Raw genomic sequence first — 17,647 nt, forward strand, 5'->3', positions numbered from 1 at the left:
TGAGGATGGATGTCCGGTCTTCAGAACTGTAAGTCGATCTTCAGGGGGTTAGTGTTTTTATAAGGGTGTATTGGGTGGGTTTTATTTTTAGATTAGGGGTTTGGGCCGCAAAAGAGCTAACTGCCCATTTAAGGGCAATGCCCTTTTCAGGGCAATGGGAAGCTTAGGTTTTTTTAGTTAGCTTTTTATTTGGGGGGTTGGTTGTGTGTGTGGTGGCTTTTACTGTTGGGGGATGTTTGTAATTTTTTTTACAGGTAAAAGAGCTAATTACTTTGGGACAATGCCCCGCAAAAGGCCCTTTTAAGGGATATTGATAGTTTAGGCTAGGTTTTTCTCCTGTTAAGTGTAGTCAGTCCACGGGTCATCCATTACTTATGGGATATTAACTCCTCCCCAACAGGAAGTGCAAGAGGATCACCCAAGCAGAGCTGCTATATAGCTCCTCCCCTCTACGTCACACCCAGTCATTCTCTTGCACCCAACTAATAGATAGGATGTGTGAGAGGACTGTGGTGATTAAACTTAGTTTTTATATCTCCAATCAAAAGTTTGTTATTTTAAACGGCACCGGAGTGTGTTGTTTTCTTCTCAGGCAGAATTTGAAGAAGAATCTACCTGAGTTTTGTGTATGATCTTAGCGGACGTAACTAAGATCCATTTGCTGTTCTCGGCCATTCTGAGGAGTGAGGTAACTTCAGATCAGGGGACAGCGGGCAGGTTCACCTGCAAAGAGGTATGTTGCAGTATATTATTTTCTAAGGAATGGAATTGACTGAGAAAATACTGCTAATACCGATATAATGTAAGTACAGCCTTAAATGCAGTAGTAGCAACTGGTATCAGGCTGATATGTATGTATGTTTACATTTAAGTATTTCTGGGGAATGGCACTTCACTGGGAAAATACTGTATGCATATAACTTTTAGCCTAACTTGCAGTGGGAGCGACTAGCAGCAGGCTTTTAATGACATTTCATAAATTAGATTTTAAACGTTTGCTGGCATGTTAAATCGTTTAATTATCTGAGGTACTTGGTGAAAAATTGTTTTGGGCGTTATTTTCCACATGGCTGTCGTTTGTTTTAAATTAAAACAGTTTACTGAGCTTCCCTCACTGTTGTATTGTGAGTGGGAGGGGCCTATTTTGGCGCTTTTACTACGCATCAGAAATTCAGTCACAGTCTGTCTTTTTCTCCCTGCATGATCCAGGACGTCTCCACAGAGCTCAGGGGTCTTCAAAACTAGTTTTGAGGGAGGTAATCACTCACAGCAGACCTGTGAGACTGTGCTTTGACTGTGATAAAAACGCTTATATTTTCAATTGTTATCCGTTTTTTCTGATATTAAGGGTTAATCATCCATTGCTAATGAGTGCAATCCTTTGCTAATTTATGCTTTTACTGTGAAAATTTGGTTTCTATAACTAATCCGGTTCATTGTTATTCAACTGTGACAGTTTTTGTGTGCTTCTTAAAGGCACAGTAACGTTTTGTATATTGCTTGTAAATTTAGTTGAAAAGTATTTCCAAGCTTGCTAGTCTAATTGCTAGTTTGTTTAAACATGTCTGACACAGAGGAATCTCTTTGTGCAATATGTTCAAAGGCCAAGGTGGAGCCCAATAGAAATTTATGTACTAATTGCATTGATGCTACTTTAAATAAAAGTCAATCTGTACATGTTAAGCAACATTCACCAGACAACGAGGGGGAAGTTATGCCGACTAACTTGCCTCACGTGTCAGTACCTGCATCTCCTGCTCAGGAGGTGCGTGATATTGTAACGCCAAGTACATCAGGGCGGCCATTACAAATCACTCTACAAGACATGGCTAATGTTATGACTGAAGTTTTGTCTAAATTGCCAGAACTTAGGGGTAAACGAGATCACTCTGGGGTGAGAACAGAGTGCGCTGATAATGCTAGGGCCATGTCTGATACTGCGTCACAATTTGCAGAGCATGAGGACGGAGAGCTTCATTCTGCGGGTGACGGATCTGATCCAAATAAACTGGATTCAGACATTTCAAATTTTAAGTTTAAGCTGGAAAACCTCCGTGTATTACTAGGGGAGGTGTTAGCGGCTCTGAATGATTGTAACACAGTTGCAATCCCAGAGAAAATGTGTAGGTTGGATAAATATTTTGCGGTACCGACGAGTACTGACGTTTTTCCTATACCTAAGAGACTTACTGATATTGTTACTAAGGAGTGGGATAGACCCGGTGTGCCTTTCTCACCCCCTCCTATATTCAGAAAAATGTTTCCAATAGACGCCACCACACGGGACTTATGGCAAACGGTCCCTAAGGTGGAGGGAGCAGTTTCTACTTTAGCTAAGCGTACCACTATCCCGGTGGAGGATAGCTGTGCTTTTTCAGATCCAATGGATAAAAAGTTAGAGGGTTACCTTAAGAAAATGTTTGTTCAACAAGGTTTTATATTGCAACCCCTTGCATGCATTGCGCCTGTCACGGCTGCGGCAGCATTTTGGTTTGAGTCTCTGGAAGAGACCCTTGACTCAGCGCCATTAGATGAGATTACACACAAGCTTAAAACCCTTAAGATAGCTAATTCATTTATTTCTGATGCCGTAGTACATTTAACTAAACTTAGGGCTAAGAATTCCGGATTCGCCATTCAGGCACGCAGAGCGCTGTGGCTAAAATCCTGGTCAGCTGATGTAACTTCTAAATCTAAATTACTTAACATACCTTTCAAGGGGCAGACTTTATTCGGGCCCGGTTTGAAAGAAATTATCGCTGATATTATGGGGGGTAAAGGCCATGCTCTGCCTCAAGACAGAGCCAAACCTAGGGCTAGACAGTCTAATTTTCGTGCCTTTTCGTAACTTCAAGGCAGGAGCAGCATCAACTTCCTCTGCTCCAAAACAGGAAGGAGCTGTTGCTCGCTACAGACAAGGCTGGAAACCTAACCAGACCTGGAACAAGGGCAAGCAGGCCAGAAAACCTGCTGCTGCCCCTAAGACAGCATGAAGTGAGGGCCCCCGATCCGGAAACGGATCTAGTGGGGGGCAGACTCTCTCTCTTCGCCCAGGCTTGGGCAAGAGATGTCCAGAATCCCTGGGCGTTGGAGATCATATCTCAGGGATATCTTCTGGACTTCAAAGCTTCTCCTCCACAAGGGAGATTTCACCTTTCAAGGTTGTCAACAAACCAGATAAAGAAAGAGTCGTTTCTACGCTGTGTACAAGACCTTTTACTAATGGGAGTGATCCACCCAGTTCCGCGGTCGGAACACGGACAAGGGTTTTACTCAAATCTGTTTGTGGTTCCCAAAAAAGAGGGAACCTTCAGACCAATATTGGATTTAAAGATCCTAAACAAATTCCTAAGAGTTCCATCGTTCAAAATGGAAACTATTCGGACAATCTTACCCATGATCCAAAGAGGTCAGTACATGACCACAGTGGATTTAAAGGATGCTTACCTTCACATACCGATTCACAAAGAACATTACCGGTATCTAAGGTTTGCCTTCCTAGACAGGCATTACCAGTTTGTAGCTCTTCCCTTCGGGTTGGCTACGGCTCCAAGAATCTTTACAAAGGTTCTGGGCTCTCTTCTGGCGGTACTAAGACCGCGAGGAATTTCGGTAGCTCCGTACCTAGACGACATTCTGATACAAGCGTCAAGCTTCCAAACTGCCAAGTCTCATACAGAGTTAGTACTGGCATTTCTAAGGTCGCATGGGTGGAAAGTGAACGAGGAGAAGAGTTCTCTCTTACCACTCACAAGAGTTCCCTTCTTGGGGACTCTTATAGATTCTGTAGAAATGAAAATTTACCTGACAGAGGACAGGTTAACAAAGCTTCTAAATGCTTGCCGTGTCCTTCATTCCATTCAACACCCGTCAGTGGCTCAATGCATGGAGGTAATCGGCTTAATGGTAGCGGCAATGGACATAGTTCCTTTTGCACGCCTGCATCTCAGACCGCTGCAATTGTGCATGCTAAGTCAGTGGAATGGGGATTACTCAGATTTGTCCCCTACGCTGAATCTGGATCAAGAGACCAGAGATTCTCTTCTATGGTGGCTTTCTCGGCCACATCTGTCCAGGGGGATGCCCTTCAGCAGGCCAGACTGGACAATTGTAACAACAGACGCCAGCCTACTAGGTTGGGGCGCTGTCTGGAATTCCCTGAAGGCTCAGGGATCATGGACTCAAGAGGAGAGTCTCCTTCCAATAAACATTCTGGAATTGAGAGCAGTTCTCAATGCCCTTCTGGCTTGGCCTCAGTTAGCAACTCTGAGGTTCATCAGGTTTCAGTCGGACAACATCACGACTGTGGCTTACATCAACCATCAGGGAGGGACAAGGAGTTCCCTAGCGATGATGGAAGTATCAAAGATAATTCGCTGGGGGGAGTCTCACTCTTGCCACCTGTCAGCGATCCACATCCCAGGAGTGGAGAACTGGGAGGCGGATTTCCTAAGTCGCCAGACTTTTCATCCGGGGGAGTGGGAACTTCATCCGGAGGTCTTTGCCCAAATACTTTGACGTTGGGGCAAACCAGATATGGATCTCATGGCGTCTCGCCAGAACGCAAAGCTTCCTTGTTACGGGTCTAGGTCCAGGGACCCGGGAGCGGTCCTGATAGATGCTTTGACAGCACCTTGGACCTTCAGGATGGCTTATGTGTTTCCACCCTTCCCGATGCTTCCTCGTTTGATTGCCAGGATCAAACAGGAGAAAGCATTGGTGATTCTAATAGCGCCTGCGTTGCCACGCAGGACCTGGTATGCAGATCTAGTGGACATGTCATCCTGTCCACCTTGGTCTCTGCCTCTGAGACAGGACCTTCTAATTCAGGGTCCTTTCAAACATCAAAATCTAATTTCTCTGAAGCTGACTGCATGGAAATTGAACGCTTGATTTTATCAAAGCATGGATTTTCGGAGTCAGTAATTGATACCTTAATACAGGCTAGGAAACCTGTTACCAGGAAAATTTACCATAAGATATGGCGTAAATACTTACACTGGTGCGAATCCAAGAGTTACTCATGGAGTAAGGTTAGGATTCCTAGGATATTGTCTTTTCTACATGAAGGTTTAGAAAAGGGTTTATCTGCAAGTTCTTTAAAGGGACAGATCTCAGCTCTGTCCATCCTTTTACACAAACGTCTGTCAGAAGTTCCAGACGTTCAGGCTTTTTGTCAGGCTTTGGCTAGGATTAAGCCTGTGTTTAAGACTGTAGCTCCACCGTGGAGTTTAAACTTAGTTCTTAACGTTCTGCAAGGTGTTCCGTTTGAACCCCTTCATTCCATTGATATCAAGCTGGTATCTTGGAAAGTTCTGTTTTTAATGGCTATTTCCTCGGCTCGTAGAGTCTCTGAGTTATCAGCCTTACATTGTGATTCTCCTTATCTGATTTTTCATTCAGATAAGGTAGTTCTGCGTACTAAACCTGGGTTCTTACCTAAGGTAGTCACTAACAAGAATATCAATCAAGAGATTGTTGTTCCATCATTGTGCCCTAACCCTTCTTCAAAGAAGGAACGACTTCTGCACAATCTAGACGTAGTCCGTGCCCTGAAATTTTATTTACAGGCAACTAAAGATTTTCGCCAAACTTCTTCCCTGTTTGTCGTTTATTCTGGACAGAGGAGAGGTCAAAAAGCATCTGCTACCTCTCTATCCTTTTGGCTCCGTAGCATAATACGTTTAGCCTATGAGACTGCTGGACAGCAACCTCCTGAAAGAATTACAGCTCATTCTACTAGAGCTGTGGCTTCCACTTGGGCCTTTAAGAATGAGGCCTCTGTTGAACAGATTTGCAAGGCTGCAACTTGGTCTTCTCTTCATACTTTTTCCAAATTTTCCAAATTTGACACTTTTGCTTCTTCGGAGGCTGTTTTTGGGAGAAAGGTTCTTCAGGCAGTGGTTCCTTCCGTATAAAGATCCTGCCTGTCCCTCCCGTCATCCGTGTACTTTAGCTTTGGTATTGGTATCCCATAAGTAATGGATGACCCGTGGACTGACTACACTTAACAGGAGAAAACATAATTTATGCTTACCTGATAAATTCCTTTCTCCTGTAGTGTAGTCAGTCCACGGCCCGCCCTGTTTTTTATGGCAGGTCTAAATTTTAAATTATACTCCAGTCACCACTGCACCCTATAGTTTCTCCTTTCTCGTTTGGTTTTCGGTCGAATGACTGGGTGTGACGTAGAGGGGAGGAGCTATATAGCAGCTCTGCTTGGGTGATCCTCTTGCACTTCCTGTTGGGGAGGAGTTAATATCCCATAAGTAATGGATGACCCGTGGACTGACTACACTACAGGAGAAAGGAATTTATCAGGTAAGCATAAATTATGTTTCTTTCATGTAATTAGCAAGAGTCCATGAGCTAGTGACGTATGGGATATACATTCCTACTAGGAGGGGCAAAGTTTCCCAAACCTCAAAATGCCTATAAATACACCCCTCACCACACCCACAATTCAGTTTTTACAAACTTTGCCTCCGATGGAGGTGGTGAAGTAAGTTTGTGCTAGATTCTACGTTGATATGCGCTCCGCAGCAAGTTGGAGCCCGGTTTTCCTCTCAGCGTGCAGTGAATGTCAGAGGGATGTGAGGAGAGTATTGCCTATTTGAATGCAGTGATCTCCTTCTAAGGGGTCTATTTCATAGGTTCTCTGTTATCGGTCGTAGAGATTCATCTCTTACCTCCCTTTTCAGATCGACGATATACTCTTATATATACCATTACCTCTGCTGATTCTCGTTTCAGTACTGGTTTGGCTATCTGCTATATGTAGATGAGTGTCCTGGGGTAAGTAAGTCTTATTTTCTGTGACACTCCTAGCTATGGTTGGGCACTTTGTTTATAAAGTTCTAAATATATGTATTCAAACATTTATTTGCCTTGACTCAGAATGTTCAACTTTCCTTATTTTCAGACAGTCAGTTTCATATTTGGGATAATGCATTTTAATTTGACTTTTTCCCTGTGGGCTGTTAGGCTCGCGGGGGCTGAAAATGCTTCATTTTATTGCGTCATTCTTGGCGCGGACTTTTTTGGCGCAAAAATTCTATTTCCGTTTCCGGCGTCATACGTGTCGCCGGAAGTTGCGTCATTTTTTGATGTTATTTTGCGCCAAAAATGTCGGCGTTCCGGATGTGGCGTCATTTTTGGCGCCAAAAAGCATTTAGGCGCCAAATAATGTGGGCGTCTTATTTGGCGCGAAAAAATATGGGCGTCACTTTTGTCTCCACATTATTTAAGTCTCATTTTTTATTGCTTCTGGTTGCTAGAAGCTTGTTCTTTGGCATTTTTTCCCATTCCTGAAACTGTCATTTAAGGAATTTGATCAATTTTGCTTTATATATATGTTGTTTTTTCTCTTACATATTGCAAGATGTCTCACGTTGCATCTGAGTCAGAAGATACTACAGGAAAATCGCTGTCAAGTGCTGAATCTACCAAAGCTAAGTGTATCTGCTGTAAACTTTTGGTAGCTATTCCTCCAGCTGTTGTTTGTATTGATTGTCATGACAAACTTGTTAAAGCAGATAATATTTCCTTTAGTAAAGTACCATTGCCTGTTGCAGTTCCTTCAACATCTAAGGTGCAGAATGTTCCTGATAATATAAGAGATTTTGTTTCAGAAACCATAAAGAAGGCTATGTCTGTTATTTCTCCTTCTAGTAAACGTAAAAAATCTTTTAAAACTTCTCTCCCTACAGATGAATTTTTAACTGAACATCATCATTCTGATTCTGATGATTCCTCTGGTTCAGAGGATTCTGTCTCAGAGGTTGATGCTGATAAATTTTCATATTTATTTAAAATGGAATTTATTCGTTCTTTACTTAAAGAAGTACTAATTGCTTTAGAAATAGAGGATTCTGGTCCTCTTGATACTAATTCTAAACGTTTAGATAAGGTATTTAAAGCTCCTGTGGTTATTCCAGAAGTTTTTCCTGTTCCTAATGCTATTTCTGCAGTAATTTCCAAAGAATGGGATAATTTGGGTAATTCATTTACTCCTTCTAAACGTTTTAAGCAATTATATCCTGTGCCGTCTGACAGATTAGAATTTTGGGACAAGATCCCTAAAGTTGGTGGGGCTATTTCTACCCTTGCTAAACGTACTACTATTCCTACGTCAGATGGTACTTCGTTTAAGGATCCTCTAGATAGGAAAATTGAGTCCTTTCTAAGAAAAGCTTATCTGTGTTCAGGTAATCTTCTTAGACCTGCTATATCTTTGGCTGATGTTGCTGCAGCTTCAACTTTTTGGTTGGAAACTTTAGCGCAACAAGTAACACATCGTGATTCTCATGATATTATTATTCTTCTTCAGCATGCTAATAATTTTATCTGTGATGCCATTTTTGATATTATCAGAGTTGATGTCAGGTTTATGTCTCTAGCTATTTTAGCTAGAAGAGCTTTATGGCTTAAAACTTGGAATGCTGATATGGCTTCTAAATCAACTTTACTTTCCATTTCTTTCCAGGGTAACAAATTATTTGGTTCTCAGTTGGATTCCATTATTTCAACTGTTACTGGTGGGAAAGGAACTTTTTTACCACAGGATAAAAAATCTAAAGGTAAAAACAGGGCTAATAATCGTTTTCGTTCCTTTCGTTTCAACAAAGAACAAAAGCCTGATCCTTCATCCTCAGGAGCAGTTTCAGTTTGGAGACCATCTCCAGTCTGGAATAAATCCAAGCCAGCTAGAAAGGCAAAGCCTGCTTCTAAGTCCACATGAAGGTGCGGCCCTCATTCCAGCTCAGCTGGTAGGGGGCAGGTTACGTTTTTTCAAGGAAATTTGGATCAATTCTGTTCACAATCTTTGGATTCAGAGCATTGTTTCAGAAGGGTACAGAATTGGTTTCAAGTTGAGACCTTCTGCAAAGAGATTTTTTCTTTCCCGTGTCCCAGTAAATCCAGTAAAAGCTCAAGCATTTCTGAAATGTGTTTCAGATCTAGAGTTGACTGGAGTAATTATGCCAGTTCCAGTTCCGGAACAGGGGATGGGGTTTTATTCAAATCTCTTCATTGTACCAAAGAAGGAGAATTCTTTCAGACCAGTTCTGGATCTAAAAATATTGAATCATTATGTAAGGATACCAACGTTCAAGATGGTAACTGTAAGGACTATCTTACCTTTTGTTCAGCAAGGGAATTATATGTCCACAATAGATTTACAGGATGCATATCTGCATATTCCGATTCATCCAGATCATTATCAGTTCCTGAGATTCTCGTTTCTGGACAAGCATTACCAGTTTGTGGCTCTGCCGTTTGGCCTAGCTACAGCTCCAAGAATTTTTACAAAGGTTCTCGGTGCCCTGCTGTCTGTAATCAGAGAACAGGGTATTGTGGTATTTCCTTATTTGGACGATATCTTGGTACTTGCTCAGTCTTTACATTTAGCAGAATCTCATACGAATCGACTTGTGTTGTTTCTTCAAGATCATGGTTGGAGGATCAATTTACCAAAAAGTTCTTTGATTCCTCAGACAAGGGTAACCTTTCTGGGTTTCCAGATGGATTCAGTGTCCATGACTCTGTCTTTAACAGACAAGAGACGTCTAAAGTTGATTACAGCTTGTCGAAACCTTCAGTCACAATCATTCCCTTCGGTAGCCTTATGCATGGAAATTCTAGGTCTTATGACTGCTGCATCGGACGCGATCCCCTTTGATCGTTTTCACATGCGACCTCTTCAGCTCTGTATGCTGAAGCAATGGTGCAAGGATTACACGAAGATATCTCAATTAATATCTTTAAAACCGATTGTTCGACACTCTCTAACATGGTGGACAGATCACCATCGTTTAATTCAGGGGGCTTCTTTTGTGCTTCCGACCTGGACTGTAATTTCAACAGATGCAAGTCTCACAGGTTGGGGAGCTGTGTGGGGATCTCTGACGGCACAAGGAGTTTGGGAATCTCAGGAGGTGAGATTACCGATCAATATTTTGGAACTCCGTGCAATTTTCAGAGCTCTTCAGTTTTGGCCTCTTCTGAAGAGAGAATCGTTCATTTGTTTTCAGACAGACAATGTCACAACTGTGGCATACATCAATCATCAAGGAGGGACTCACAGTCCTCTGGCTATGAAAGAAGTATCTCGAATTTTGGTTTGGGCGGAATCCAGCTCCTGTCTAATCTCTGCGGTTCATATCCCAGGTGTAGACAATTGGGAAGCGGATTATCTCAGTCGCCAAACGTTGCATCCGGGCGAATGGTCTCTTCACCCAGAGGTATTTCTTCAGATTGTTCAAATGTGGGAACTTCCAGAAATAGATCTGATGGCGTCCCATCTAAACAAGAAACTTCCCAAGTATCTGTCCAGATCCCGGGATCCTCAGGCGGAGGCAGTGGATGCATTATCACTTCCTTGGAAGTATCATCCTGCCTATATCTTTCCGCCTCTAGTTCTTCTTCCAAGAGTAATCTCCAAGATTCTGAAGGAATGCTCGTTTGTTCTGCTGGTAGCTCCGGCATGGCCTCACAGGTTTTGGTATGCGGATCTTGTCCGGATGGCCTCTTGCCAACCGTGGACTCTTCCGTTAAGACCAGACCTTCTGTCACAAGGTCCTTTTTTCCATCAGGATCTGAAATCCTTAAATTTAAAGGTATGGAGATTGAACGCTTGATTCTTGGTCAAAGAGGTTTCTCTGACTCTGTGATTAATACTATGTTACAGGCTCGTAAATCTGTATCTCGAGAGATATATTATAGAGTCTGGAAGACTTATATTTCTTGGTGTCTTTCTCATCATTTTTCCTGGCATTCTTTTAGAATACCGAGAATTTTACAGTTCCTTCAGGATGGTTTAGATAAGGGTTTGTCCGCAAGTTCTTTGAAAGGACAAATCTCTGCTCTTTCTGTTCTTTTTCACAGAAAGATTGCTATTCTTCCTGATATTCATTGTTTTGTACAAGCTTTGGTTCGTATAAAACCTGTCATTAAGTCAATTTCTCCTCCTTGGAGTTTGAATTTGGTTCTGGGAGCTCTTCAAGCTCCTCCGTTTGAACCTATGCATTCATTGGACATTAAATTACTTTCTTGGAAAGTTTTGTTCCTTTTGGCCATCTCTTCTGCCAGAAGAGTTTCTGAATTATCTGCTCTTTCTTGTGAGTCTCCTTTTCTGATTTTTCATCAGGATAAGGCGGTGTTGCGAACTTCTTTTGAATTTTTACCTAAAGTTGTGAATTCCAACAACATTAGTAGAGAAATTGTGGTTCCTTCATTATGTCCTAATCCTAAGAATTCTAAGGAGAAATCGTTGTATTCTTTGGATGTTGTTAGAGCTTTGAAATATTATGTTGAAGCTACGAAATCTTTTCGTAAGACTTCTAGTCTATTTGTTATCTTTTCCGGTTCTAGAAAAGGCCAGAAAGCTTCTGCCATTTCTTTGGCATCTTGGTTGAAATCTTTAATTCATCTTGCCTATGTTGAGTCGGGTAAAACTCTGCCTCAGAGAATTACAGCTCATTCTACTAGGTCAGTTTCTACTTCCTGGGCGTTTAGGAATGAAGCTTCGGTTGACCAGATCTGCAAAGCAGCAACTTGGTCCTCTTTGCATACTTTTACTAAATTCTACCATTTTGATGTATTTTCTTCTTCTGAAGCAGTTTTTGGTAGAAAAGTACTTCAGGCAGCGGTTTCAGTTTGAATCTTCTGCTTATGTTTTTCGTTAAACTTTATTTTGGGTGTGGATTATTTTCAGCAGGAATTGGCTGTCTTTATTTTATCCCTCCCTCTCTAGTGACTCTTGTGTGGAAAGATCCACATCTTGGGTAGTCATTATCCCATACGTCACTAGCTCATTACATGAAAGAAAACCTAATTTATGTAAGAACTTACCTGATAAATTCATTTCTTTCATATTAGCAAGAGTCCATGAGGCCCGCCCTTTTTTGTGGTGGTTATGATTTTGTATAAAGCACAATTATTCCAATTCCTTATTTTATATGCTTTCGCACTTTTTTATCACCCCACTTCTTGGCTATTCGTTAAACTGAATTGTGGGTGTGGTGAGGGGTGTATTTATAGGCATTTTGAGGTTTGGGAAACTTTGCCCCTCCTGGTAGGAATGTATATCCCATACGTCACTAGCTCATGGACTCTTGCTAATATGAAAGAAATGAATTTATCAGGTAAGTTCTTACATAAATTATGTTTTTTTTCTTATTTTGGTGGGGCTTTTTTTGATAGGGCTATTAGATTAGGTGTAATTAGTTTAAATATCTTGTAATTTGTTTATTATTTTCTGTAATTTAGTGTTTGTGTTTTTTTGTACTTTAGCTAATTTTAATTTATTTAATTGTTTTAATTTAGTAAATGTATTTAATTTATAGTGTAGTGTTAGGTGTTATTGTAACTTAGGTTAGGTTTTATTTTACAGGTAATTTTGTATTTATTTTAGATAGGTAGTTATTAAATAGTTAATAACTATTTAATAACTATTGTACCTAGTTAAACTAAATACAAACTTGCCTGTAAAATAAAAATAAACCCTAAGTTAGCTACAATGTAACTATTATATTTTAGAAGCTACAGCCCTGGTACCATTGTAACATTAGTATTGTGTTAGAGTGACTTGGGTCACAAACCCCCTAATGGTTGGTAACTACAGAGCTCTATCAGGTATAGCTGCCATTTTGTGAACCACAAGCAGTGAACTGTTAATAAATAGAGACAGGCTAAATATAATCTAGTAACTAAAATGGAGTCACTATGTTAAAAAAGCTTCATTTTAGTGCTTCCATGTGATCCAGACAAGAGTTTTTGCAGAGTAGGGGCGGAACTAGCATGTACGGGGGGGGGGGGGGGGCATAGCAGCCTGTCTATACATAGGCATGTGCCTATGTGGTCTTTATCTGTGTATATATATTCATCATCATTATACTGTGCAACCTACTCATCAGTTTATAGATGCATCATTATACAGTGCAGCGCCTTTACAGTATAGAGATGCATGTATTACTATTACTTATTATTGGAGTTACTCTCAAGGGGGAGGCAAAAATAGTTTTGCACCAGGGCTGCACTGCTCCAGAGAGTTCAGAGGGATAACAGGGGTTGTTTTTATAAGAGATGGCATGTTTAGTGCCTGTAATCGCCTAATATTCCTGTAGTGCAGAAAGTCCCAGGGGGCACTGGGTTATTGTTGTCATGAAAAAAGTCAAATGTAATTTAAAATAATTGGCACTGCCACTTCAGCACCCGGTTTGTGACAATGCAAAAAAACATTATTTTCATATCTGCATCTCCCTCGCATCCATTCATCTTTTAATACCTTGTGTTACAATTCACCAGTTCATTTTATAGAAGATAACAATATAGTCTGGCAGAATTCCTCTTCATGTCTTACATAAACCTCTGGGTGAGTACAGGAGTTTAATAAATCACTTGCAAGTAAAAAAAATACCATTGTAAAACAAGAAATATATTCTGCTGTTTTTATTCTCCTTTTTTTCTTAAAGGGACAATCACCACTAAAATTGTTATTGTTTTATAAGATAGATAACGCCTTTACTACCCATTCCCCAGCTTTGCACAGCCAACATTGTTATATTAACATACTTCATAACATTTAAACCTCTAAATTTCTGCCTACAGACAGCCTTGTATCACATGTTTTTTATTAGCTTTTTACAACAGGAGACTGCTAATTCATGTGGGCCATATAGATAACATTGTGTTCACGCCCATGGAGTTATTTAAAGGGACACTCAAGTCAAAATTAAACTTCTATGATTCAGATACAACATGCAATTTTAAACAACTTTCCAATTAACTTCCATTAAAAAATGTGCACAGTCTTTTTTTATATTTAAACTTTGTGAGTTGCCAGCTCCTACTGAGCATGTGCAAGAATTGATAGAGTATACGTATGTGCATTTGTGATTAGCTGATGGCAATCACATGATACAGGATTATTGGAAATTGATATAACTTTAAAATTTGTCAGAAAAAATCTACTATTCATATAAAAGCTCAGACTAAGGGGGATATTTATCAAAGCGTCAACTGAAAATACGCTTGAATCCCGCATTGTAATTGTCGCGAGATTGAACCGCCGTAGTTATCAAAGCGTCAATATCGGCAAATGTTGAAATTTGGGACGTAACATAAGATCCCGGGATCTCAAACTGACGCAGATCGATGCGAGTTGAAAACCCGTGGAATTTGAGCAGAATCGCGTTCATTCGCTCTCCTATATGACACTATTTGAAGCTCTCACAAAGTTATCAAAATTTCTACAGTTACGTTTGTGTCTTTTCTGACTCAACGTACCCAGGGCTGGCTCAAGACATTGTGCTGCCTGGGTCCCAGATCAAAATGACGCCCCCCCCCCCCGACGAAGCCCCGACCCTCCCATACCGCCCCCCCCCACACCTATATATATATATATATATATATATATATATATATATATACACACACACATATATATATATATATACACACACACACACACACATATATATATATATATATATACACACACACATATATATATATACTGTATACACACACACACATATATATATATATATATATATACATATACACATATATATATATATATATATATATATATATATATATGCACACACACACATACATATATATACACATACACTGGCTAATAATGACAACTCCTACTGTATTGGTGAAGGACAGGTCTCTATAGCTTGTCTAGTTAAATGCATTAAGAAAAAAAAAAAAATAATAATAAAAGATACCATGTAATACAGCATTTAATGCTTTTTTTAGAGAAAATTAACACAACTACATAACCCATCAAATTAATTCCAAGATCTTGGAACCCTAAACAAATTCTCCCAAGAGCAGCTATTTTATCTGCAGTAGATTTATTTATTAAAGTTAGTCATTTTGCATTTTTTAGAAAGCTTTATGTTTCAGTGTTCCAATGAAGGTTCCAACAGTCCACACTTCAGGGCAGGCGCTCCCCACCTACGTCCACCACCGCGCGTGTGTATTAGGCAGGCACTGCTCAACTAGACAGAGCCGCGGCGGCAGAACCAGAGGGGGCGGGGATATATGACCATGACGTCATATCTTTGCTCCCCTCCCTCATAACGGGCGGCGGCGCCTCTGGTCGTCTGGAGTTTGTCTGTCCCGCCCTTGCCCCCTGGGAATCATTCATCTTTACTATGTGAGGTGAGTGAGTGTATTTAACACTTATGCCGCCCATTGACAGAGGGGAATATACATGTTTCACACTTATTTCCAGAGGGGGAAGGTAGGCAGGAGCGACAGTCGGCAGACAGTCAGTGACTATAATAATTATAGTCACTGACTGAACTGCCGCCCCCTGTCAAGTGCCGCCTGGGCCATGGGACCCTGTTGGTCCCATTGATAAGCCGGCCCTGAACGTACCTGGTTTTCAATCCGTCACCCTTCAGGTTGTGGATGCCATAGAAGTGAATGGGAGTCTGAAACGACAGAAAGCTTATGTTTTGATGCTGCAAGAGAATTAAGTATATTACATAATAAAAGTAAATTAGAAACGTTATTAAAATTGTATACCCTTTCTAAATTAAACAATATTATTGCTCCACATTTGGTGTACTAGTAGATATAGGGATAACAATGAAAAATACATTACTACTTATGGATTATTCTACAACTTTGTCTCTCTTTACAAAGCAAGGGGACAATATTATTTCTACAGATTTGGTGCAAAGTTTTGCCCCAAACTTGTTGCACTAATAGATATAGAGATAAAAATGAAATAAATACACGACATAATATAGCTAACTTCCTTTTTATTTTTTAGAAAAATCTATGTGCACCATTTTTAAGCCATGTAATACAAGTCCCACTCTCCACTTCGCGCCATATTTGACGCAACACTTTTCGCACCAATTTTGACGGAAACTCCTAAATAACCCACACACTAGTGAATTTTTCCACCACTTTTGAATATGCATAATCACATGATTTATGACATCAGCCAATCTGATTCAAATACACATTATAAACTATCACTAACTAATCAAATTGCTCTATACTTGTGTCATTGATCACTCATCAGAACTTGTGTATTATACTTTGAAAGTATGTATATGTGAAATTAGTATTAAAGGGCCAGTAAACCTAGAAAATAATGTTATATAATTCTGCACATAGTGCAGAATTATATAACATTATATTAGTGCTAGCTTTATGCAACATAATATTGCGGTTACATTTTTTTTTGTCTGACAGCGGGAACGAGCTACATTGAGTGTAATGGCACAATTGGGCCAGGCTGTGACTAAACAGCTGCCCAGATGCGCTCAGTGAAAAAAACAGACCCGCTCAGTAGATCACAGAGGGCGGGTCTGAAAAACCCTCTTTTTTTAATAAAAATGTAACCGCAATATTATGTTGCATAAAGCTAGCACTAATATAATGTTCTATAACTCTGCACTATGTGCAGAATTATATAACATTATTTTCTAGGTTTACTGGCCCTTTAAAGATAAACATTGATGCTGACATTAGGACACACAGTGTAATATTTTAGACAAGGATTTTAAAATTTGAATTGATGTTTGATTCAATAGAATCTTAAGCTGATAGCTCAAAGGGATAGCCACCTAACTTTAATTGTGGTGTGGGGGAGGGAAGAAAGCTGTTTAGGAGGGATCAGGGGGTCTGATGTGTCAGGTGGGAGCCCGATATCTACACTAAAGCTAAAATGAACCCTGCAAGCTCCCTACAAGCTCCCTAATTAACCCCTTCACTGCTAGACATAATACACGTGTGATGCGCAGTGGCATTTAGCGGCCTACTAATTACCAAAAAGCAACGCCAAAGCCATATATGTCTGCTATTTCTGAACAAAGGGGATCCCAGAGAAGCATTTACAATAATTTGTGCCATAATTGCACAAGCTGTTTGTAAATAATTTCAGTAAGAAACCTAAAGTTTGTGAAAAAGTGAACAATTTTTTTTATTTGACTGCATTTGGCATTGAAATGGTGAAAAGGGCCTAGATCAATACTTTGGGATGTCTTCTAAAAAAAATACACATGTCAAGGGATATTCAGGGATTCCTGAAAGATATCAGTGTTCCAATGTAATTAGCGCTAATTTTGAAAAAAAGTGGTTTGGAAATAGCAAAGTGCTACTTTTATTTATTGCCCTATAACTTGCAAAGAACATGTAAACATTGGGTATTTCTAAACTCTGACAAAATTTAGAAACTGTTTAGCATGGGTGTTTTTTGGTGGTTGTAGATGTGTAATAAATTTTGGGGGTCAAAGTTAGAAAAAGTGTGTTTTTTTCAATTTTTTTCCTCATATTTTGTAATTTTTTTTATAGTAAATTATAAAATATGATGAAAATAATGGTATCTTTAGAAAGTCCATTTAATGGCGAGAAAAACGGTATATAATATGTGTGGGTACAGTAAATGAGTAAGGGGTTAATGACCAGACCATTTTTCAATTGTCTTACCCTTAAGGACTAGGGCTATTTTTACAGTTCTGCAGTGTTTGTGTTTAGCTGTAATTTTCCTCTTACTCATTTACTGTACCCACACATATTATATACCGTTTTTCTCACCATTAAATGGACTTTCTAAAGATACCATTATTTTCATCATGTCTTATAATTTTCTATAAAATTGTTTATAAAATAT

The sequence above is a fragment of the Bombina bombina genome, chromosome 1 (assembly GCF_027579735.1).
Source record: "Bombina bombina isolate aBomBom1 chromosome 1, aBomBom1.pri, whole genome shotgun sequence".
Classification (NCBI taxonomy): domain Eukaryota; kingdom Metazoa; phylum Chordata; class Amphibia; order Anura; family Bombinatoridae; genus Bombina; species Bombina bombina.